Genomic DNA, 21,638 nt, shown 5'->3' with positions numbered 1-21,638 from the left:
GAAAAAGACAGACATGGCAGATTCGGACGGGATTAAAATCACAAAGTACGTCTGTAAAACTGAAATTTCTCTAAAGACCCCCTGTAAAACTAGTCCCGTCCAAATAGGACTTAAGACATTAAGACACAACAGGCTTTCTGGCACAGAGACTGTTAACATTAAACTCAGATAGTCATGGGCAACAGTAAATCCAAGAGCAAACTCAGTAAAAACACAGTGTGTCACTGGACCTAATGTGAATTATATGACAACTAATTATGGTCCTGATTCTGTGTCACAACCAATGTGGTGGGTGACGGAGTGTGGCTTCCCAGACGGAGGCAGTTTTAGCATGAAACAGTTAGACTTGCTGAGAGGTAACCTGACCCAAATTGAAACAGATAATGTCAGGAAGAAGAAGAAGAAGAACGGCATAGAAGTAGGTTCTATCTGAATGCTATCTGAATGCTGCCCAATTAATCTGATGGGAATGGATTTGATTTGCGAATTGGGAATAAACCTGATTAGCACCCCAAATGGATTAAGTGTGTGCACAAATCAAACAGTTGCATTTCAGGGTGTTAAGTAGGACATAAGACCTCTTTTGTGTGTATGAGTGGGAACTCAGCACCGTTGCTGTGAATTCAGTGAATCAAGCACTCACGGCTGGATATTCACACCGCATTCTAGCACGGACCGAGCGGGACACATAAAGCCTGCAACAAATGAAGGTGTTGAGGTAAAGAGGAGATCAGCGACAAGGATGGGATTCAAACCCACGCGTGCAGAGCACAATGGATTAGCAGTCCATCGCCTTAACCTCTCAGCCACCTCGTCATGCTGAAAACACACACAACCACGCTAAGAAAATCATAGTTTTTTTTAAACGTAGCTCTGCAGCATTTTGGCATTTTCCAAATGGGCTTAAGAAGTGGGTCTTGTTCAGGACACCAAGATCCAAAGCCACTGCAAAGTTTACTGGTGCTCCATAACATGGATCTGTGTCCATCCAGCAGTGAAATATGGCCTTAAGCTGCAAACCCTGGGTTAGCTTATCACATGCCACTCTAGGACAGATTGAGTGAAAGCGTGTGAATTTCTTGGTCTTCATACAAAGGAACCAATTGCCGAAACCCCACAATGCATTGCAAAGTTCAGTGGTGCTCCATAGCCTTATGTTGCGAAAGCTGCAGACCCAGGGCTAGCTTACCACACCCCACTGTAGCACAGATTGAGGGAACAGGTAAAAAGCTTAATCAGTGCCTTGAAAAGTTTTGCTGGGACTTCAGGGCTGTTGGCTGGGGACCTGGCAAAATGATGAAGAACCCTGAGACTACGGTGCTGAAACTGATGGGTGATGACCTGGCACATGTGTATTGGTGTATTGTCAAACTGAGTGACGATTCAGTTTGATGTGTGATAAAGTACAAACAAGCAATTGTGAAGTGTTTTATGGCACTTATAAGATCTTATAAAATGAGTTGCAACGGAAAAATGCGCTGTCACACAAGCAGAACATAACATTTATTTAAGTTACACAAGCATTCAATTATAGCAGAGAACTGTATGAGACACACTGAGTGAAAATAAGATTCACCTGATTCATCTGATTCACTTCGCGTCATAGTTTTCAATATTTTTTCATAAATACCCAAGGATCCAAGAAGTATCTAAGCCTTTTAATCCAAATTGCTGTGTTCGCCTTACAATAGTTATTTTTTTGACCGAAGACTGTGCACGGAGTTTACTCCCGTCCATTTTTTTTCAGACTCTCGCTTCCTAGTTGATGAACTACAAATTCGGTGTCATGTTTGTAGTCCAGCTTTACATGAGCCAATAGGTGCCCCGTAGAGCAGAGATAGACAAGCTTAGAAGCCAATACCCGGTAACCGGTATTTGTTTGGCAGTTGGACCAGCCAGTAATAAGGAGCGAGACCCTGACGTCCCTTTAGCCAATAAGGAGACGATTTTAACGAGGAGCGATAAGGGCCATCTGGCAAGGGGCCAGGTGTGCCCGCTACTGAAGAACACTGTGAAAACAAGATTGATTGTTATGACTTAATTTCCAAAGCTGAACACACACACATACACAGAACAGCTTTTCTGAGTTTTTCTCTTTTCATGAGCAGATACTAATGCTTAGTGGGAAAACATTCATATAATAAATCATTTTAATAAGAATTTAAACTATTCTTGGGCCATTCGTGTTGACTTCATAGAAAATTAAATTTTGTGTTGGGGAAAGTTTTAAAGTTAGTAGTGTTAAACCAGGTGCTGGCACTGAAGGGTGATGACCTGGCAGAAAGGATATATAACCCAGAGACTGTGATTTTGGAGCTGATGGGCGATGACCAGGTGGGGCAAATGACCATCCCTCAGATGTAGGTGCTGGTGCTGATGAGTGTTGACCCTGCTGATTTGAATATCCAGGCCAGTTAAACTACACAGGATCATGCTTGACAGCAGGCCAGAAAGAAGATTCACATACCAAGATCCAAAGCGCATTGCAAAGTACATTGGTGCTCCATAGCCTTATGTTGGCGGAGCTCATGTGAACTAACAAGCATCTGTGGCAAAATGATGAAGAACCATGAGACTAAGGTGCTGGAACTGATGGGTGATGACCTGGAAGAAAGGATATATAACCCAGAGACTGTGATATTGGAGCTGATGGCTGATGACCAGGTGGAGCAAATGACCATCACTCAGATGCTAGCATCTGTATCCAACCAGCAGGGAAATACTGCATAATGTACTGGGGACCTGGCAAAATGATGAAGAACCATGAGACTAAGGTGCTGGAACTGATGGGTGATGACCTGGAAGAAAGGATATATAACCCAGAGACTGTGATATTGGAGCTGATGGCTGATGACCAGGTGGAGCAAATGACCATCACTCAGATGCTGGTGCTGATGAGTGTTGGGCCTGCTGATTTGAATATCCAGGCCAGTTAAACTACACAGGTTCATGCTTGACAGCAGGCCAGAAAGAGGATTCACACACCAAGATCCAAAGCGCGTTGCAAAGTTCATTGGTGCTCCAAAGCCTTATGTTGGTGGAGCTCATGTGAACTAACAAGCATCTGTGTCCAACCAGCAGGGAAATACTGCATAATGTACTGGGGACCTGGCAAAATGATGAAGAACCCTGAGACTAAGGTGCTGGCACTGAAGGGTGATGACCTGGCAGAAAGGATATATAACCCAGAGACTGTGATTTTGGAGCTGATGGGCGATGACCAGGTGGGGCAAATGACCATCCCTCAGATGTAGGTGCTGGTGCTGATGAGTGTTGACCCTGCTGATTTGAATATCCAGGCCAGTTAAACTACACAGGATCATGCTTGACAGCAGGCCAGAAAGAAGATTCACATACCAAGATCCAAAGCGCATTGCAAAGTACATTGGTGCTCCATAGCCTTATGTTGGCGGAGCTCATGTGAACTAACAAGCATCTGTGTCCAACCAGCAGAGAAATACTGCATAATGTTGAGAAAGCTGCAGACCTAGGGCTAGCTTATCACACCCACTCTAGCATGGATTGAGGGAACAGGTAGGAAGCTTAATCGGTGCCTTGAAAAGGTTTGCTGGCAGCGGTGGGATTTGAACCCACGCCCCCAAAGAGACTGGAGCCTAAATCCAGCGCCTTAGACCGCTCGGCCACGCTACCTGCACCGCAGCCCAAGGCTGGATATTCACACCGCATTCTAGCACGGACCGAGCGGGACACATAAAGCCTGCAACAAATGAAGATGTTGAGGTAAAGAGGAGGTCAGCGACGAGGATGGGATTCGAACCCACGCGTGCAGAGCACAACGGATTAGCAGTCCATCGCCTTAACCTCTCGGCCACCTCGTCGTGCTGAAAACACACCCAACCCAGCTAAGAAAATCATAGTTTTTTTTAAATGTAGCTCTGCTGCATTTTCATTTTCCAAATGGGCTGAAGAAGTGGGTCTTGTTCAGGACACCAAGATCCAAAGCCACTGCAAAGTTTACTGGTCATCCATAACATGGATCTGTGTCCATGCAACAGTGGCCTTAGGCTGCAAACCCTGGGTTAGCTCATCACATGCCACTCTAGGACAGATTGAGTGAAAGCGTGTGAAATTCTTGGTCTTCATACAAAGGAACCAATTGCCGAAACCCGGGATCGAACCAGGGACCTTTAGATCTTCAGTCTAACGCTCTCCCAACTGAGCTATTTCGGCATGCAAGTGCACCTGTGTGACTTTCTTAGGGTCCGGTAACTCTTTTTCCTAAGATTCATACCTGCAAGGCATGGCTGCCACAACCTTTGTAAAGCTTTTGTCTTGCCAAGACCCCACAATGCATTGCAAAGTTCAGTGGTGCTCCATAGCCTTATGTTGCGAAAGCTGCAGACCCAGGGCTAGCTTATCACACCCCACTGTAGCACAGATTGAGGGAACAGGTAAAAAGCTTAATCGGTGCCTTGAAAAGTTTTGCTGGGACTTCAGGGCTGTTGGCTGGGGACCTGGCAAAATGATGAAGAACCCTGAGACTACGGTGCCGAAACTGATGGGTGATGACCTGGCAGAAAGGATATATAACCCAGAGACTGTGATTTTGGAGCTGATGGGCGATGACCAGGTGGGGCAAATGACCATCCCTCAGATGTAGGTGCTGGTGCTGATGAGTGTTGGCCCTGCTGATTTGAATATCCAGGCCAGTTAAACTACACAGGATCATGCTTGACAGCAGGCCAGAAAGAGGATTCACACACCAAGATCCAAAGCGCACTGCAAAGTTCATGGGTGCTCCAAAGCCTTATGTTGGTGGAGCTCATGTGAACTAACAAGCATCTGTATCCAACCAGCAGGGAAATACTGCATAATGTACTGGGGACCTGGCAAAATGATGAAGAACCATGAGACTAAGGTGCTGGAACTGATGGGTGATGACCTGGAAGAAAGGATATATAACCCAGAGACTGTGATATTGGAGCTGATGGCTGATGACCAGGTGGAGCAAATGACCATCACTCAGATGCTGGTGCTGATGAGTGTTGACCCTGCTGATTTGAATATCCAGGCCAGTTAAACTACACAGGATCATGCTTGACAGCAGGCCAGAAAGAGGATTCACACACCAAGATCCAAAGGGCATTGCAAAGTTCATTGGTGCTCCAAAGCCTTATGTTGGTGGAGCTCATGTGAACTAACAAGCATCTGTGTCCAACCAGCAGGGAAATACTGCATAATGTACTGGGGACCTGGCAAAATGATGAAGAACCCTGAGACTAAGGTGCTGGCACTGATGGGTGATGACCTGGCAGAAAGGATATATAACCCAGAGACTGTGATTTTGGAGCTGATGGGCGATGACCAGGTGGAGCAAATGACCATCCCTCAGATGTAGGTGCTGGTGCTGATGAGTGTTGGGCCTGCTGATTTGAATATCCAGGCCAGTTAAACTACACAGGTTCATGCTTGACAGCAGGCCAGAAAGAGGATTCACACACCAAGATCCAAAGCGCGTTGCAAAGTTCATTGGTGCTCCAAAGCCTTATGTTGGTGGAGCTCATGTGAACTAACAAGCATCTGTGTCCAACCAGCAGGGAAATACTGCATAATGTACTGGGGACCTGGCAAAATGATGAAGAACCCTGAGACTAAGGTGCTGGCACTGAAGGGTGATGACCTGGCAGAAAGGATATATAACCCAGAGACTGTGATTTTGGAGCTGATGGGCGATGACCAGGTGGGGCAAATGACCATCCCTCAGATGTAGGTGCTGGTGCTGATGAGTGTTGACCCTGCTGATTTGAATATCCAGGCCAGTTAAACTACACAGGATCATGCTTGACAGCAGGCCAGAAAGAAGATTCACATACCAAGATCCAAAGCGCATTGCAAAGTACATTGGTGCTCCATAGCCTTATGTTGGCGGAGCTCATGTGAACTAACAAGCATCTGTGTCCAACCAGCAGAGAAATACTGCATAATGTTGAGAAAGCTGCAGACCTAGGGCTAGCTTATCACACCCACTCTAGCATGGATTGAGGGAACAGGTAGGAAGCTTAATCGGTGCCTTGAAAAGGTTTGCTGGCAGCGGTGGGATTTGAACCCACGCCCCCAAAGAGACTGGAGCCTAAATCCAGCGCCTTAGACCGCTCGGCCACGCTACCTGCACCGCAGCCCAAGGCTGGATATTCACACCGCATTCTAGCACGGACCGAGCGGGACACATAAAGCCTGCAACAAATGAAGATGTTGAGGTAAAGAGGAGGTCAGCGACGAGGATGGGATTCGAACCCACGCGTGCAGAGCACAACGGATTAGCAGTCCATCGCCTTAACCTCTCGGCCACCTCGTCGTGCTGAAAACACACCCAACCCAGCTAAGAAAATCATAGTTTTTTTTAAATGTAGCTCTGCTGCATTTTCATTTTCCAAATGGGCTGAAGAAGTGGGTCTTGTTCAGGACACCAAGATCCAAAGCCACTGCAAAGTTTACTGGTCATCCATAACATGGATCTGTGTCCATGCAACAGTGGCCTTAGGCTGCAAACCCTGGGTTAGCTCATCACATGCCACTCTAGGACAGATTGAGTGAAAGCGTGTGAAATTCTTGGTCTTCATACAAAGGAACCAATTGCCGAAACCCGGGATCGAACCAGGGACCTTTAGATCTTCAGTCTAACGCTCTCCCAACTGAGCTATTTCGGCATGCAAGTGCACCTGTGTGACTTTCTTAGGGTCCGGTAACTCTTTTTCCTAAGATTCATACCTGCAAGGCATGGCTGCCACAACCTTTGTAAAGCTTTTGTCTTGCCAAGACCCCACAATGCATTGCAAAGTTCAGTGGTGCTCCATAGCCTTATGTTGCGAAAGCTGCAGACCCAGGGCTAGCTTATCACACCCCACTGTAGCACAGATTGAGGGAACAGGTAAAAAGCTTAATCGGTGCCTTGAAAAGTTTTGCTGGGACTTCAGGGCTGTTGGCTGGGGACCTGGCAAAATGATGAAGAACCCTGAGACTACGGTGCCGAAACTGATGGGTGATGACCTGGCAGAAAGGATATATAACCCAGAGACTGTGATTTTGGAGCTGATGGGCGATGACCAGGTGGGGCAAATGACCATCCCTCAGATGTAGGTGCTGGTGCTGATGAGTGTTGGCCCTGCTGATTTGAATATCCAGGCCAGTTAAACTACACAGGATCATGCTTGACAGCAGGCCAGAAAGAGGATTCACACACCAAGATCCAAAGCGCACTGCAAAGTTCATGGGTGCTCCAAAGCCTTATGTTGGTGGAGCTCATGTGAACTAACAAGCATCTGTATCCAACCAGCAGGGAAATACTGCATAATGTACTGGGGACCTGGCAAAATGATGAAGAACCATGAGACTAAGGTGCTGGAACTGATGGGTGATGACCTGGAAGAAAGGATATATAACCCAGAGACTGTGATATTGGAGCTGATGGCTGATGACCAGGTGGAGCAAATGACCATCACTCAGATGCTGGTGCTAATGAGTGTTGACCCTGCTGATTTGAATATCCAGGCCAGTTAAACTACACAGGATCATGCTTGACAGCAGGCCAGAAAGAGGATTCACACACCAAGATCCAAAGGGCATTGCAAAGTTCATTGGTGCTCCAAAGCCTTATGTTGGTGGAGCTCATGTGAACTAACAAGCATCTGTGTCCAACCAGCAGGGAAATACTGCATAATGTACTGGGGACCTGGCAAAATGATGAACCCTGAGACTAAGGTGCTGGCACTGATGGGTGATGACCTGGCAGAAAGGATATATAACCCAGAGACTGTGATTTTGGAGCTGATGGGCGATGACCAGGTGGAGCAAATGACCATCCCTCAGATGTAGGTGCTGGTGCTGATGAGTGTTGGCCCTGCTGATTTGAATATCCAGGCCAGTTAAACTACACAGGTTCATGCTTGACAGCAGGCCAGAAAGAGGATTCACACACCAAGATCCAAAGCGCGTTGCAAAGTTCATTGGTGCTCCAAAGCCTTATGTTGGTGGAGCTCATGTGAACTAACAAGCATCTGTGTCCAACCAGCAGGGAAATACTGCATAATGTACTGGGGACCTGGCAAAATGATGAAGAACCCTGAGACTAAGGTGCTGGCACTGAAGGGTGATGACCTGGCAGAAAGGATATATAACCCAGAGACTGTGATTTTGGAGCTGATGGGCGATGACCAGGTGGGGCAAATGACCATCCCTCAGATGTAGGTGCTGGTGCTGATGAGTGTTGACCCTGCTGATTTGAATATCCAGGCCAGTTAAACTACACAGGATCATGCTTGACAGCAGGCCAGAAAGAAGATTCACATACCAAGATCCAAAGCGCATTGCAAAGTACATTGGTGCTCCATAGCCTTATGTTGGCGGAGCTCATGTGAACTAACAAGCATCTGTGTCCAACCAGCAGAGAAATACTGCATAATGTTGAGAAAGCTGCAGACCTAGGGCTAGCTTATCACACCCACTCTAGCATGGATTGAGGGAACAGGTAGGAAGCTTAATCGGTGCCTTGAAAAGGTTTGCTGGCAGCGGTGGGATTTGAACCCACGCCCCCAAAGAGACTGGAGCCTAAATCCAGCGCCTTAGACCGCTCGGCCACGCTACCTGCACCGCAGCCCAAGGCTGGATATTCACACCGCATTCTAGCACGGACCGAGCGGGACACATAAAGCCTGCAACAAATGAAGATGTTGAGGTAAAGAGGAGGTCAGCGACGAGGATGGGATTCGAACCCACGCGTGCAGAGCACAACGGATTAGCAGTCCATCGCCTTAACCTCTCGGCCACCTCGTCGTGCTGAAAACACACCCAACCCAGCTAAGAAAATCATAGTTTTTTTTAAATGTAGCTCTGCTGCATTTTCATTTTCCAAATGGGCTGAAGAAGTGGGTCTTGTTCAGGACACCAAGATCCAAAGCCACTGCAAAGTTTACTGGTCATCCATAACATGGATCTGTGTCCATGCAACAGTGGCCTTAGGCTGCAAACCCTGGGTTAGCTTATCACATGCCACTCTAGGACAGATTGAGTGAAAGCGTGTGAAATTCTTGGTCTTCATACAAAGTAACCAATTGCCGAAACCCGGGATCGAACCAGGGACCTTTAGATCTTCAGTCTAACGCTCTCCCAACTGAGCTATTTCGGCATGCAAGTGCACCTGTGTGACTTTCTTAGGGTCCGGTAACTCTTTTTCCTAAGATTCATACCTGCAAGGCATGGCTGCCACAACCTTTGTAAAGCTTTTGTCTTGCCAAGACCCCACAATGCATTGCAAAGTTCAGTGGTGCTCCATAGCCTTATGTTGCGAAAGCTGCAGACCCAGGGCTAGCTTATCACACCCCACTGTAGCACAGATTGAGGGAACAGGTAAAAAGCTTAATCGGTGCCTTGAAAAGTTTTGCTGGGACTTCAGGGCTGTTGGCTGGGGACCTGGCAAAATGATGAAGAACCCTGAGACTACGGTGCCGAAACTGATGGGTGATGACCTGGCAGAAAGGATATATAACCCAGAGACTGTGATTTTGGAGCTGATGGGCGATGACCAGGTGGGGCAAATAACAAATCCCTCAGATGTAGGTGCTGGTGCTGATGAGTGTTGGCCCTGCTGATTTGAATATCCAGGCCAGTTAAACTACACAGGATCATGCTTGACAGCAGCCCAGAAAGAGGATTCACACACCAAGATCCAAAGCGCACTGCAAAGTTCATGGGTGCTCCAAAGCCTTATGTTGGTGGAGCTCATGTGAACTAACAAGCATCTGTATCCAACCAGCAGGGAAATACTGCATAATGTACTGGGGACCTGGCAAAATGATGAAGAACCATGAGACTAAGGTGCTGGAACTGATGGGTGATGACCTGGAAGAAAGGATATATAACCCAGAGACTGTGATATTGGAGCTGATGGCTGATGACCAGGTGGAGCAAATGACCATCACTCAGATGCTAGCATCTGTATCCAACCAGCAGGGAAATACTGCATAATGTACTGGGGACCTGGCAAAATGATGAAGAACCATGAGACTAAGGTGCTGGAACTGATGGGTGATGACCTGGAAGAAAGGATATATAACCCAGAGACTGTGATATTGGAGCTGATGGCTGATGACCAGGTGGAGCAAATGACCATCACTCAGATGCTGGTGCTGATGAGTGTTGGGCCTGCTGATTTGAATATCCAGGCCAGTTAAACTACACAGGTTCATGCTTGACAGCAGGCCAGAAAGAGGATTCACACACCAAGATCCAAAGCGCGTTGCAAAGTTCATTGGTGCTCCAAAGCCTTATGTTGGTGGAGCTCATGTGAACTAACAAGCATCTGTGTCCAACCAGCAGGGAAATACTGCATAATGTACTGGGGACCTGGCAAAATGATGAAGAACCCTGAGACTAAGGTGCTGGCACTGAAGGGTGATGACCTGGCAGAAAGGATATATAACCCAGAGACTGTGATTTTGGAGCTGATGGGCGATGACCAGGTGGGGCAAATGACCATCCCTCAGATGTAGGTGCTGGTGCTGATGAGTGTTGACCCTGCTGATTTGAATATCCAGGCCAGTTAAACTACACAGGATCATGCTTGACAGCAGGCCAGAAAGAAGATTCACATACCAAGATCCAAAGCGCATTGCAAAGTACATTGGTGCTCCATAGCCTTATGTTGGCGGAGCTCATGTGAACTAACAAGCATCTGTGTCCAACCAGCAGAGAAATACTGCATAATGTTGAGAAAGCTGCAGACCTAGGGCTAGCTTATCACACCCACTCTAGCATGGATTGAGGGAACAGGTAGGAAGCTTAATCGGTGCCTTGAAAAGGTTTGCTGGCAGCGGTGGGATTTGAACCCACGCCCCCAAAGAGACTGGAGCCTAAATCCAGCGCCTTAGACCGCTCGGCCACGCTACCTGCACCGCAGCCCAAGGCTGGATATTCACACCGCATTCTAGCACGGACCGAGCGGGACACATAAAGCCTGCAACAAATGAAGATGTTGAGGTAAAGAGGAGGTCAGCGACGAGGATGGGATTCGAACCCACGCGTGCAGAGCACAACGGATTAGCAGTCCATCGCCTTAACCTCTCGGCCACCTCGTCGTGCTGAAAACACACCCAACCCAGCTAAGAAAATCATAGTTTTTTTTAAATGTAGCTCTGCTGCATTTTCATTTTCCAAATGGGCTGAAGAAGTGGGTCTTGTTCAGGACACCAAGATCCAAAGCCACTGCAAAGTTTACTGGTCATCCATAACATGGATCTGTGTCCATGCAACAGTGGCCTTAGGCTGCAAACCCTGGGTTAGCTTATCACATGCCACTCTAGGACAGATTGAGTGAAAGCGTGTGAAATTCTTGGTCTTCATACAAAGTAACCAATTGCCGAAACCCGGGATCGAACCAGGGACCTTTAGATCTTCAGTCTAACGCTCTCCCAACTGAGCTATTTCGGCATGCAAGTGCACCTGTGTGACTTTCTTAGGGTCCGGTAACTCTTTTTCCTAAGATTCATACCTGCAAGGCATGGCTGCCACAACCTTTGTAAAGCTTTTGTCTTGCCAAGACCCCACAATGCATTGCAAAGTTCAGTGGTGCTCCATAGCCTTATGTTGCGAAAGCTGCAGACCCAGGGCTAGCTTATCACACCCCACTGTAGCACAGATTGAGGGAACAGGTAAAAAGCTTAATCGGTGCCTTGAAAAGTTTTGCTGGGACTTCAGGGCTGTTGGCTGGGGACCTGGCAAAATGATGAAGAACCCTGAGACTACGGTGCCGAAACTGATGGGTGATGACCTGGCAGAAAGGATATATAACCCAGAGACTGTGATTTTGGAGCTGATGGGCGATGACCAGGTGGGGCAAATGACCATCCCTCAGATGTAGGTGCTGGTGCTGATGAGTGTTGGCCCTGCTGATTTGAATATCCAGGCCAGTTAAACTACACAGGATCATGCTTGACAGCAGGCCAGAAAGAGGATTCACACACCAAGATCCAAAGCGCACTGCAAAGTTCATGGGTGCTCCAAAGCCTTATGTTGGTGGAGCTCATGTGAACTAACAAGCATCTGTATCCAACCAGCAGGGAAATACTGCATAATGTACTGGGGACCTGGCAAAATGATGAAGAACCATGAGACTAAGGTGCTGGAACTGATGGGTGATGACCTGGAAGAAAGGATATATAACCCAGAGACTGTGATATTGGAGCTGATGGCTGATGACCAGGTGGAGCAAATGACCATCACTCAGATGCTGGTGCTGATGAGTGTTGACCCTGCTGATTTGAATATCCAGGCCAGTTAAACTACACAGGATCATGCTTGACAGCAGGCCAGAAAGAGGATTCACACACCAAGATCCAAAGGGCATTGCAAAGTTCATTGGTGCTCCAAAGCCTTATGTTGGTGGAGCTCATGTGAACTAACAAGCATCTGTGTCCAACCAGCAGGGAAATACTGCATAATGTACTGGGGACCTGGCAAAATGATGAACCCTGAGACTAAGGTGCTGGCACTGATGGGTGATGACCTGGCAGAAAGGATATATAACCCAGAGACTGTGATTTTGGAGCTGATGGGCGATGACCAGGTGGAGCAAATGACCATCCCTCAGATGTAGGTGCTGGTGCTGATGAGTGTTGGCCCTGCTGATTTGAATATCCAGGCCAGTTAAACTACACAGGTTCATGCTTGACAGCAGGCCAGAAAGAGGATTCACACACCAAGATCCAAAGCGCGTTGCAAAGTTCATTGGTGCTCCAAAGCCTTATGTTGGTGGAGCTCATGTGAACTAACAAGCATCTGTGTCCAACCAGCAGGGAAATACTGCATAATGTACTGGGGACCTGGCAAAATGATGAAGAACCCTGAGACTAAGGTGCTGGCACTGAAGGGTGATGACCTGGCAGAAAGGATATATAACCCAGAGACTGTGATTTTGGAGCTGATGGGCGATGACCAGGTGGGGCAAATGACCATCCCTCAGATGTAGGTGCTGGTGCTGATGAGTGTTGACCCTGCTGATTTGAATATCCAGGCCAGTTAAACTACACAGGATCATGCTTGACAGCAGGCCAGAAAGAAGATTCACACACCAAGATCCAAAGCGCATTGCAAAGTACATTGGTGCTCCAAAGCCTTATGTTGGTGGAGCTCATGTGAACTAACAAGCATCTGTGTCCAACCAGCAGGGAAATACTGCATAATGTACTGGGGACCTGGCAAAATGATGAAGAACCATGATACTAAGGTGATGGAACTGATGGGTGATGACCCGTAAGAAAGGATATATAACCCAGAGACTGTGATATTGGAGCTGATGGCTGATGACCAGGTGGAGCAAATGACCATCACTCAGATGCTGGTGCTGATGAGTGTTGACCCTGCTGATTTGAATATCCAGGCCAGTTAAACTACACAGGATCATGCTTGACAGCAGGCCAGAAAGAAGATTCACACACCAAGATCCAAAGCGCATTGCAAAGTACATTGGTGCTCCAAAGCCTTATGTTGGTGGAGCTCATGTGAACTAACAAGCATCTGTGTCCAACCAGCAGGGAAATACTGCATAATGTACTGGGGACCTGGCAAAATGATGAAGAACCCTGAGACTAAGGTGCTGGCACTGATGGGTGATGACCTGGCAGAAAGGATATATAACCCAGAGACTGTGATTTTGGAGCTGATGGGCGATGACCAGGTGGGGCAAATGACCATCCCTCAGATGTAGGTGCTGGTGCTGATGAGTGTTGACCCTGCTGATTTGAATATCCAGGCCAGTTAAACTACACAGGATCATGCTTGACAGCAGGCCAGAAAGAAGATTCACACACCAAGATCCAAAGCGCATTGCAAAGTACATTGGTGCTCCAAAGCCTTATGTTGGTGGAGCTCATGTGAACTAACAAGCATCTGTATCCAACCAGCAGGGAAATACTGCATAATGTACTGGGGACCTGGCAAAATGATGAAGAACCATGATACTAAGGTGATGGAACTGATGGGTGATGACCCGTAAGAAAGGATATATAACCCAGAGACTGTGATATTGGAGCTGATGGCTGATGACCAGGTGGAGCAAATGACCATCACTCAGATGCTGGTGCTGATGAGTGTTGACCCTGCTGATTTGAATATCCAGGCCAGTTAAACTACACAGGATCATGCTTGACAGCAGGCCAGAAAGAAGATTCACACACCAAGATCCAAAGCGCATTGCAAAGTACATTGGTGCTCCAAAGCCTTATGTTGGTGGAGCTCATGTGAACTAACAAGCATCTGTGTCCAACCAGCAGGGAAATACTGCATAATGTACTGGGGACCTGGCAAAATGATGAAGAACCCTGAGACTAAGGTGCTGGCACTGATGGGTGATGACCTGGCAGAAAGGATATATAACCCAGAGACTGTGATTTTGGAGCTGATGGGCGATGACCAGGTGGGGCAAATGACCATCCCTCAGATGTAGGTGCTGGTGCTGATGAGTGTTGACCCTGCTGATTTGAATATCCAGGCCAGTTAAACTACACAGGATCATGCTTGACAGCAGGCCAGAAAGAAGATTCACACACCAAGATCCAAAGCGCATTGCAAAGTACATTGGTGCTCCAAAGCCTTATGTTGGTGGAGCTCATGTGAACTAACAAGCATCTGTGTCCAACCAGCAGGGAAATACTGCATAATGTACTGGGGACCTGGCAAAATGATGAAGAACCCTGAGACTAAGGTGCTGGAACTGATGGGTGATGACCTGGAAGAAAGGATATATAACCCAGAGACTGTGATATTGGAGCTGATGGCTGATGACCAGGTGGAGCAAATGACCATCACTCAGATGCTGGTGCTGATGAGTGTTGACCCTGCTGATTTGAATATCCAGGCCAGTTAAACTACACAGGATCATGCTTGACAGCAGGCCAGAAAGAAGATTCACACACCAAGATCCAAAGCGCATTGCAAAGTACATTGGTGCTCCAAAGCCTTATGTTGGTGGAGCTCATGTGAACTAACAAGCATCTGTGTCCAACCAGCAGGGAAATACTGCATAATGTACTGGGGACCTGGCAAAATGATGAAGAACCCTGAGACTAAGGTGCTGGCACTGATGGGTGATGACCTGGCAGAAAGGATATATAACCCAGAGACTGTGATTTTGGAGCTGATGGGCGATGACCAGGTGGGGCAAATGACCATCCCTCAGATGTAGGTGCTGGTGCTGATGAGTGTTGACCCTGCTGATTTGAATATCCAGGCCAGTTAAACTACACAGGATCATGCTTGACAGCAGGCCAGAAAGAAGATTCACATACCAAGATCCAAAGCGCATTGCAAAGTACATTGGTGCTCCATAGCCTTATGTTGGCGGAGCTCATGTGAACTAACAAGCATCTGTGTCCAACCAGCAGAGAAATACTGCATAATTAAAGCTGCAGACCTAGGGCTAGCTTATCACACCCACTCTAGCATGGATTGAGGGAACAGGTAGGAAGCTTAATCGGTGCCTTGAAAAGGTTTGCTGGCAGCGGTGGGATTTGAACCCACGCCCCCAAAGAGACTGGAGCCTAAATCCAGCGCCTTAGACCGCTCGGCCACGCTACCTGCACCGCAGCCCAAGGCTGGATATTCACACCGCATTCTAGCACGGACCGAGCGGGACACATAAAGCCTGCAACAAATGAAGGTGTTGAGGTAAAGAGGAGGTCAGCGACGAGGATGGGATTCGAACCCACGCGTGCAGAGCACAACGGATTAGCAGTCCATCGCCTTAACCTCTCGGCCACCTCGTCGTGCTGAAAACACACCCAACCCAGCTAAGAAAATCATAGTTTTTTTTAAATGTAGCTCTGCTGCATTTTCATTTTCCAAATGGGCTGAAGAAGTGGGTCTTGTTCAGGACACCAAGATCCAAAGCCACTGCAAAGTTTACTGGTCATCCATAACATGGATCTGTGTCCATGCAACAGTGGCCTTAGGCTGCAAACCCTGGGTTAGCTCATCACATGCCACTCTAGGACAGATTGAGTGAAAGCGTGTGAAATTCTTGGTCTTCATACAAAGGAACCAATTGCCGAAACCCGGGATCGAACCAGGGACCTTTAGATCTTCAGTCTAACGCTCTCCCAACTGAGCTATTTCGGCATGCAAGTGCACCTGTGTGACTTTCTTAGGGTCCGGTAACTCTTTTTCCTAAGATTCATACCTGCAAGGCATGGCTGCCACAACCTTTGTAAAGCTTTTGTCTTGCCAAGACCCCACAATGCATTGCAAAGTTCAGTGGTGCTCCATAGCCTTATGTTGCGAAAGCTGCAGACCCAGGGCTAGCTTATCACACCCCACTGTAGCACAGATTGAGGGAACAGGTAAAAAGCTTAATCGGTGCCTTGAAAAGTTTTGCTGGGACTTCAGGGCTGTTGGCTGGGGACCTGGCAAAATGATGAAGAACCCTGAGACTACGGTGCTGAAACTGATGGGTGATGACCTGGCAGAAAGGATATATAACCCAGAGACTGTGATTTTGGAGCTGATGGGCGATGACCAGGTGGAGCAAATGACCATCCCTCAGATGTAGGTGCTGGTGCTGATGAGTGTTGGCCCTGCTGATTTGAATATCCAGGCCAGTTAAACTACACAGGATCATGCTTGACAGCAGGCCAGAAAGAGGATTCACACACCAAGATCCAAAGCGCACTGCAAAGTTCATTGGTGCTCCAAAGCCTTATGTTGGCGGAGCTCATTGTGAACTAACAAGCATCTGTGTCCAACCAGCAGGGAAATACTGCATAATGTACTGGGGACCTGGCAAAATGATAAAGAACCCTGAGACTAAGGTTCTGGCACTGATGGGTGATGACCTGGCAGAAAGGATATATAACCCAGAGACTGTGATATTGGAGCTGATGGCTGATGACCAGGTGGAGCAAATGACCATCACTCAGATGCTGGTGCTGATGAGTGTTGAACCTGCTGATTTGAATATCCAGGCCAGTTAAACTACACAGGATCATGCTTGACAGCAGGCCAGAAAGAAGATTCACACACCAAGATCCAAAGCGCATTGCAAAGTTCATTGGTGCTCCAAAGCCTTATGTTGGTGGAGCTCATGTGAACTAACAAGCATCTGTGTCCAACCAGCAGGGAAATACTGCATAATGTACTGGGGACCTGGTAAAATGATGAACCCTGAGACTAAGGTGCTGGCACTGATGGGTGATGACCTGGCAGAAAGGATATATATCCCAAAGACTGTGATATTGGAGCTGATGGGCGATGATCAGGTGAAGCAAATGACAATCACTCAGCTTTTGTCTTGCCAAGACCCCACAATGCATTGCAAAGTTCAGTGGTGCTCCATAGCCTTATGTTGCGAAAGCTGCAGACCCAGGGCTAGCTTATCACACCCCACTGTAGCACAGATTGAGGGAACAGGTAAAAAGCTTAATCAGTGCCTTGAAAAGTTTTGCTGGGACTTCAGGGCTGTTGGCTGGGGACCTGGCAAAATGATGAAGAACCCTGAGACTACGGTGCTGAAACTGATGGGTGATGACCTGGCAGAAAGGATATATAACCCAGAGACTGTGATTTTGGAGCTGATGGGCGATGACCAGGTGGAGCAAATGACCATCACTCAGATGCTGGTGCTGATGAGTGTTGGCCCTGCTGATTTGAATATCCAGGCCACTTAAACTACACAGGATCATGCTTGACAGCAGGCCAGAAAGAGGATTCACACACCAAGATCCAAAGCGCATTGCAAAGTTCATTGGTGCTCCAAAGCCTTATGTTGGTGGAGCTCATGTAAACTAACAAGCATCTGTGTCCAACCAGCAGGGAAATACTGCATAATGTACTGGGGACCTGGCAAAATGATAAAGAACCCTGAGACTAAGGTGCTGGCACTGATGGGTGATGACCTGGCAGAAAGGATATATAACCCAGAGACTGTGATATTGGAGCTGATGGCTGATGACCAGGTGGAGCAAATGACAATCACTCAGCTTTTGTCTTGCCAAGACCCCACAATGCATTGCAAAGTTCAGTGGTGCTCCATAGCCTTATGTTGCGAAAGCTGCAGACCCAGGGCTAGCTTATCACACCCCACTGTAGCACAGATTGAGGGAACAGGTAAAAAGCTTAATCAGTGCCTTGAAAAGTTTTGCTGGGACTTCAGGGCTGTTGGCTGGGGACCTGGCAAAATGATGAAGAACCCTGAGACTACGGTGCTGAAACTGATGGGTGATGACCTGGCAGAAAGGATATATAACCCAGAGACTGTGATTTTGGAGCTGATGGGCGATGACCAGGTGGAGCAAATGACCATCACTCAGATGCTGGTGCTGATGAGTGTTGGCCCTGCTGATTTGAATATCCAGGCCACTTAAACTACACAGGATCATGCTTGACAGCAGGCCAGAAAGAGGATTCACACACCAAGATCCAAAGCGCACTGCAAAGTTTATTGGTGCTCCAAAGCCTTATGTTGGTGGAGCTCATGTGAACTAACAAGCATCTGTATCCAACCAGCAGGGAAATACTGCATAATGTACTGGGGACCTGGCAAAATGATGAAGAACCATGATACTAAGGTGATGGAACTGATGGGTGATGACCCGTAAGAAAGGATATATAACCCAGAGACTGTGATATTGGAGCTGATGGCTGATGACCAGGTGGAGCAAATGACCATCCCTCAGATGTAGGTGCTGGTGCTGATGAGTGTTGACCCTGCTGATTTGAATATCCAGGCCAGTTAAACTACACAGGATCATGCTTGACAGCAGGCCAGAAAGAAGATTCACATACCAATATCCAAAGCGCATTGCAAAGTACATTGGTGCTCCATAGCCTTATGTTGGCGGAGCTCATGTGAACTAACAAGCATCTGTGTCCAACCAGCAGGGAAATACTGCATAATGTACTGGGGACCTGGCAAAATGATGAAGAACCCTGAGACTAAGGTGCTGGCACTGATGGGTGATGACCTGGCAGAAAGGATATATAACCCAGAGACTGTGATTTTGGAGCTGATGGGCGATGACCAGGTGGAGCAAATGACCATCCCTCAGATGTAGGTGCTGGTGCTGATGAGTGTTGACCCTGCTGATTTGAATATCCAGGCCAGTTAAACTACACAGGATCATGCTTGACAGCAGGCCAGAAAGAAGATTCACACACCAAGATCCAAAGCGCATTGCAAAGTACATTGGTGCTCCATAGCCTTATGTTGGCGGAGCTCATGTGAACTAACAAGCATCTGTGTCCAACCAGCAGAGAAATACTGCATAATGAAAGCTGCAGACCTAGGGCTAGCTTATCACACCCACTCTAGCATGGATTGAGGGAACAGGTAGGAAGCTTAATCGGTGCCTTGAAAAGGTTTGCTGGCAGCGGTGGGATTTGAACCCACGCCCCCAAAGAGACTGGAGCCTAAATCCAGCGCCTTAGACCGCTCGGCCACGCTACCTGCACCGCAGCCCAAGGCTGGATATTCACACCGCATTCTAGCACGGACCGAGCGGGACACATAAAGCCTGCAACAAATGAAGGTGTTGAGGTAAAGAGGAGGTCAGCGACGAGGATGGGATTCGAACCCACGCGTGCAGAGCACAACGGATTAGCAGTCCATCGCCTTAACCTCTCGGCCACCTCGTCGTGCTGAAAACACACCCAACCCAGCTAAGAAAATCATAGTTTTTTTTAAATGTAGCTCTGCAGCATTTTCATTTTTCAAATGGCTTTAAGAAGTGGGTCTTGTTCAGGACACCAAGATCCAAAGCCACTGCAAAGTTTACTGGTCATCCATAACATGGATCTGTGTCCATGCAACAGTGGCCTTAGGCTGCAAACCCTGGGTTAGCTCATCACATGCCACTCTAGGACAGATTGAGTGAAAGCGTGTGAAATTCTTGGTCTTCATACAAAGGAACCAATTGCCGAAACCCGGGATCGAACCAGGGACCTTTAGATCTTCAGTCTAACGCTCTCCCAACTGAGCTATTTCGGCATGCAAGTGCACCTGTGTGACTTTCTTAGGGTCCGGTAACTCTTTTTCCTAAGATTCATACCTGCAAGGCATGGCTGCCACAACCTTTGTAAAGCTTTTGTCTTGCCAAGACCCCACAATGCATTGCAAAGTTCAGTGGTGCTCCATAGCCTTATGTTGCGAAAGCTGCAGACCCAGGGCTAGCTTATCACACCCCACTGTAGCACAGATTGAGGGAACAGGTAAAAAGCTTAATCGGTGCCTTGAAAAGTTTTGCTGGGACTTCAGGGCTGTTGGCTGGGGACCTGGCAAAATGATGAAGAACCCTGAGACTACGGTGCTGAAACTGATGGGTGATGACGTGGCAGAAAGGATATATAACCCAGAGACTGTGATATTGGAGCTGATGGGCGATGACCAGGTGGAGCAAATGACCATCCCTCAGATGTAGGTGCTGGTGCTGATGAGTGTTGGCCCTGCTGATTTGAATATCCAGGCCACTTAAACTACACAGGATCATGCTTGACAGCAGGCCAGAAAGAAGTTCATGGGTGATGACCTGGCAGAAAGGATATATAACCCAGAGACTGTGATATTGGAGCTGATGGGCGATGACCAGGTGGAGCAAATGACCATCCCTCAGATGCTGGTGCTGGTGCTGATGAGTGTTGGCCATGCTGATTTGAATATCCAGGCCAGTTAAACTACATAGGATCATGCTTGACAGCAGGCCAGAAAGAGGATTCACACACCAAGATCCAAAGCGGATTGCAAAGTTCATTGGTGCTCCAAAGCCTTATGTTGGTGGAGCTCATGTAAACTAACAAGCATCTGTGTCCAACCAGCAGGGAAATACTGCATAATGTACTGGGGACCTGGCAAAATGATAAAGAACCCTGAGACTAAGGTGCTGGCACTGATGGGTGATGACCTGGCAGAAAGGATATATAACCCAGAGACTGTGATATTGGAGCTGATGGGCGATGACCAGGTGGAGCAAATGACCATCACTCAGATGCTGGTGCTGATGAGTGTTGGCCCTGCTGATTTGAATATCCAGGCCAGTTAAACTACACAGGATCATGCTTGACAGCAGGCCAGAAAGAGGATTCACACACCAAGATCCAAAGCGCATTGCAAAGTTCATTGGTGCTCCAAAGCCTTATGTTGGTGGAGCTCATGTAAACTAACAAGCATCTGTGTCCAACCAGCAGGGAAATACTGCATAATGTACTGGGGACCTGGCAAAATGATAAAGAACCCTGAGACTAAGGTGCTGGCACTGATGGGTGATGACCTGGCAGAAAGGATATATAACCCAGAGACTGTGATATTGGAGCTGATGGCTGATGACCAGGTGGAGCAAATGACAATCACTCAGCTTTTGTCTTGCCAAGACCCCACAATGCATTGCAAAGTTCAGTGGTGCTCCATAGCCTTATGTTGCGAAAGCTGCAGACCCAGGGCTAGCTTATCACACCCCACTGTAGCACAGATTGAGGGAACAGGTAAAAAGCTTAATCAGTGCCTTGAAAAGTTTTGCTGGGACTTCAGGGCTGTTGGCTGGGGACCTGGCAAAATGATGAAGAACCCTGAGACTACGGTGCTGAAACTGATGGGTGATGACCTGGCAGAAAGGATATATAACCCAGAGACTGTGATATTGGAGCTG

General features: G+C 47.7%; 19 non-coding genes across 19 annotated transcripts; all 19 read right to left on the bottom strand.

Moving 5' to 3' along the window:
* Positions 1–734: 734 nt before the first annotated feature.
* On the bottom strand, positions 735–816 carry trnas-gcu. The gene has a single exon. It is a non-coding gene; the product is annotated as a tRNA-Ser (tRNA).
* A 2,753-nt stretch (positions 817–3,569) lies between these two features.
* trnal-uag lies at positions 3,570–3,651 on the bottom strand. The gene has a single exon. It is a non-coding gene; the product is annotated as a tRNA-Leu (tRNA).
* A 106-nt stretch (positions 3,652–3,757) lies between these two features.
* Positions 3,758–3,839, bottom strand: trnas-gcu. The gene has a single exon. It is a non-coding gene; the product is annotated as a tRNA-Ser (tRNA).
* Positions 3,840–4,118: 279 nt separating this feature from the next.
* On the bottom strand, positions 4,119–4,191 carry trnaf-gaa. The gene has a single exon. It is a non-coding gene; the product is annotated as a tRNA-Phe (tRNA).
* Positions 4,192–6,046: 1,855 nt separating this feature from the next.
* Positions 6,047–6,128, bottom strand: trnal-uag. The gene has a single exon. It is a non-coding gene; the product is annotated as a tRNA-Leu (tRNA).
* A 106-nt stretch (positions 6,129–6,234) lies between these two features.
* On the bottom strand, positions 6,235–6,316 carry trnas-gcu. Its single transcript has one exon. It is a non-coding gene; the product is annotated as a tRNA-Ser (tRNA).
* A 279-nt stretch (positions 6,317–6,595) lies between these two features.
* trnaf-gaa lies at positions 6,596–6,668 on the bottom strand. The gene has a single exon. It is a non-coding gene; the product is annotated as a tRNA-Phe (tRNA).
* Positions 6,669–8,520: 1,852 nt separating this feature from the next.
* trnal-uag lies at positions 8,521–8,602 on the bottom strand. The gene has a single exon. It is a non-coding gene; the product is annotated as a tRNA-Leu (tRNA).
* Positions 8,603–8,708: 106 nt separating this feature from the next.
* Positions 8,709–8,790, bottom strand: trnas-gcu. Its single transcript has one exon. It is a non-coding gene; the product is annotated as a tRNA-Ser (tRNA).
* Positions 8,791–9,069: 279 nt separating this feature from the next.
* trnaf-gaa lies at positions 9,070–9,142 on the bottom strand. The gene has a single exon. It is a non-coding gene; the product is annotated as a tRNA-Phe (tRNA).
* Positions 9,143–10,820: 1,678 nt separating this feature from the next.
* Positions 10,821–10,902, bottom strand: trnal-uag. Its single transcript has one exon. It is a non-coding gene; the product is annotated as a tRNA-Leu (tRNA).
* Positions 10,903–11,008: 106 nt separating this feature from the next.
* trnas-gcu lies at positions 11,009–11,090 on the bottom strand. Its single transcript has one exon. It is a non-coding gene; the product is annotated as a tRNA-Ser (tRNA).
* A 279-nt stretch (positions 11,091–11,369) lies between these two features.
* Positions 11,370–11,442, bottom strand: trnaf-gaa. The gene has a single exon. It is a non-coding gene; the product is annotated as a tRNA-Phe (tRNA).
* A 4,061-nt stretch (positions 11,443–15,503) lies between these two features.
* Positions 15,504–15,585, bottom strand: trnal-uag. The gene has a single exon. It is a non-coding gene; the product is annotated as a tRNA-Leu (tRNA).
* Positions 15,586–15,691: 106 nt separating this feature from the next.
* Positions 15,692–15,773, bottom strand: trnas-gcu. Its single transcript has one exon. It is a non-coding gene; the product is annotated as a tRNA-Ser (tRNA).
* A 279-nt stretch (positions 15,774–16,052) lies between these two features.
* trnaf-gaa lies at positions 16,053–16,125 on the bottom strand. The gene has a single exon. It is a non-coding gene; the product is annotated as a tRNA-Phe (tRNA).
* A 3,240-nt stretch (positions 16,126–19,365) lies between these two features.
* Positions 19,366–19,447, bottom strand: trnal-uag. The gene has a single exon. It is a non-coding gene; the product is annotated as a tRNA-Leu (tRNA).
* Positions 19,448–19,553: 106 nt separating this feature from the next.
* trnas-gcu lies at positions 19,554–19,635 on the bottom strand. Its single transcript has one exon. It is a non-coding gene; the product is annotated as a tRNA-Ser (tRNA).
* Positions 19,636–19,914: 279 nt separating this feature from the next.
* trnaf-gaa lies at positions 19,915–19,987 on the bottom strand. The gene has a single exon. It is a non-coding gene; the product is annotated as a tRNA-Phe (tRNA).
* Positions 19,988–21,638: the final 1,651 nt, after the last annotated feature.

The sequence above is a fragment of the Tachysurus fulvidraco genome, chromosome 5 (assembly GCF_022655615.1).
Source record: "Tachysurus fulvidraco isolate hzauxx_2018 chromosome 5, HZAU_PFXX_2.0, whole genome shotgun sequence".
Classification (NCBI taxonomy): domain Eukaryota; kingdom Metazoa; phylum Chordata; class Actinopteri; order Siluriformes; family Bagridae; genus Tachysurus; species Tachysurus fulvidraco.
The sequence above is the reverse complement of the archived record's forward strand: the minus strand, read 5'-3'. Positions and strand labels throughout refer to the sequence as shown.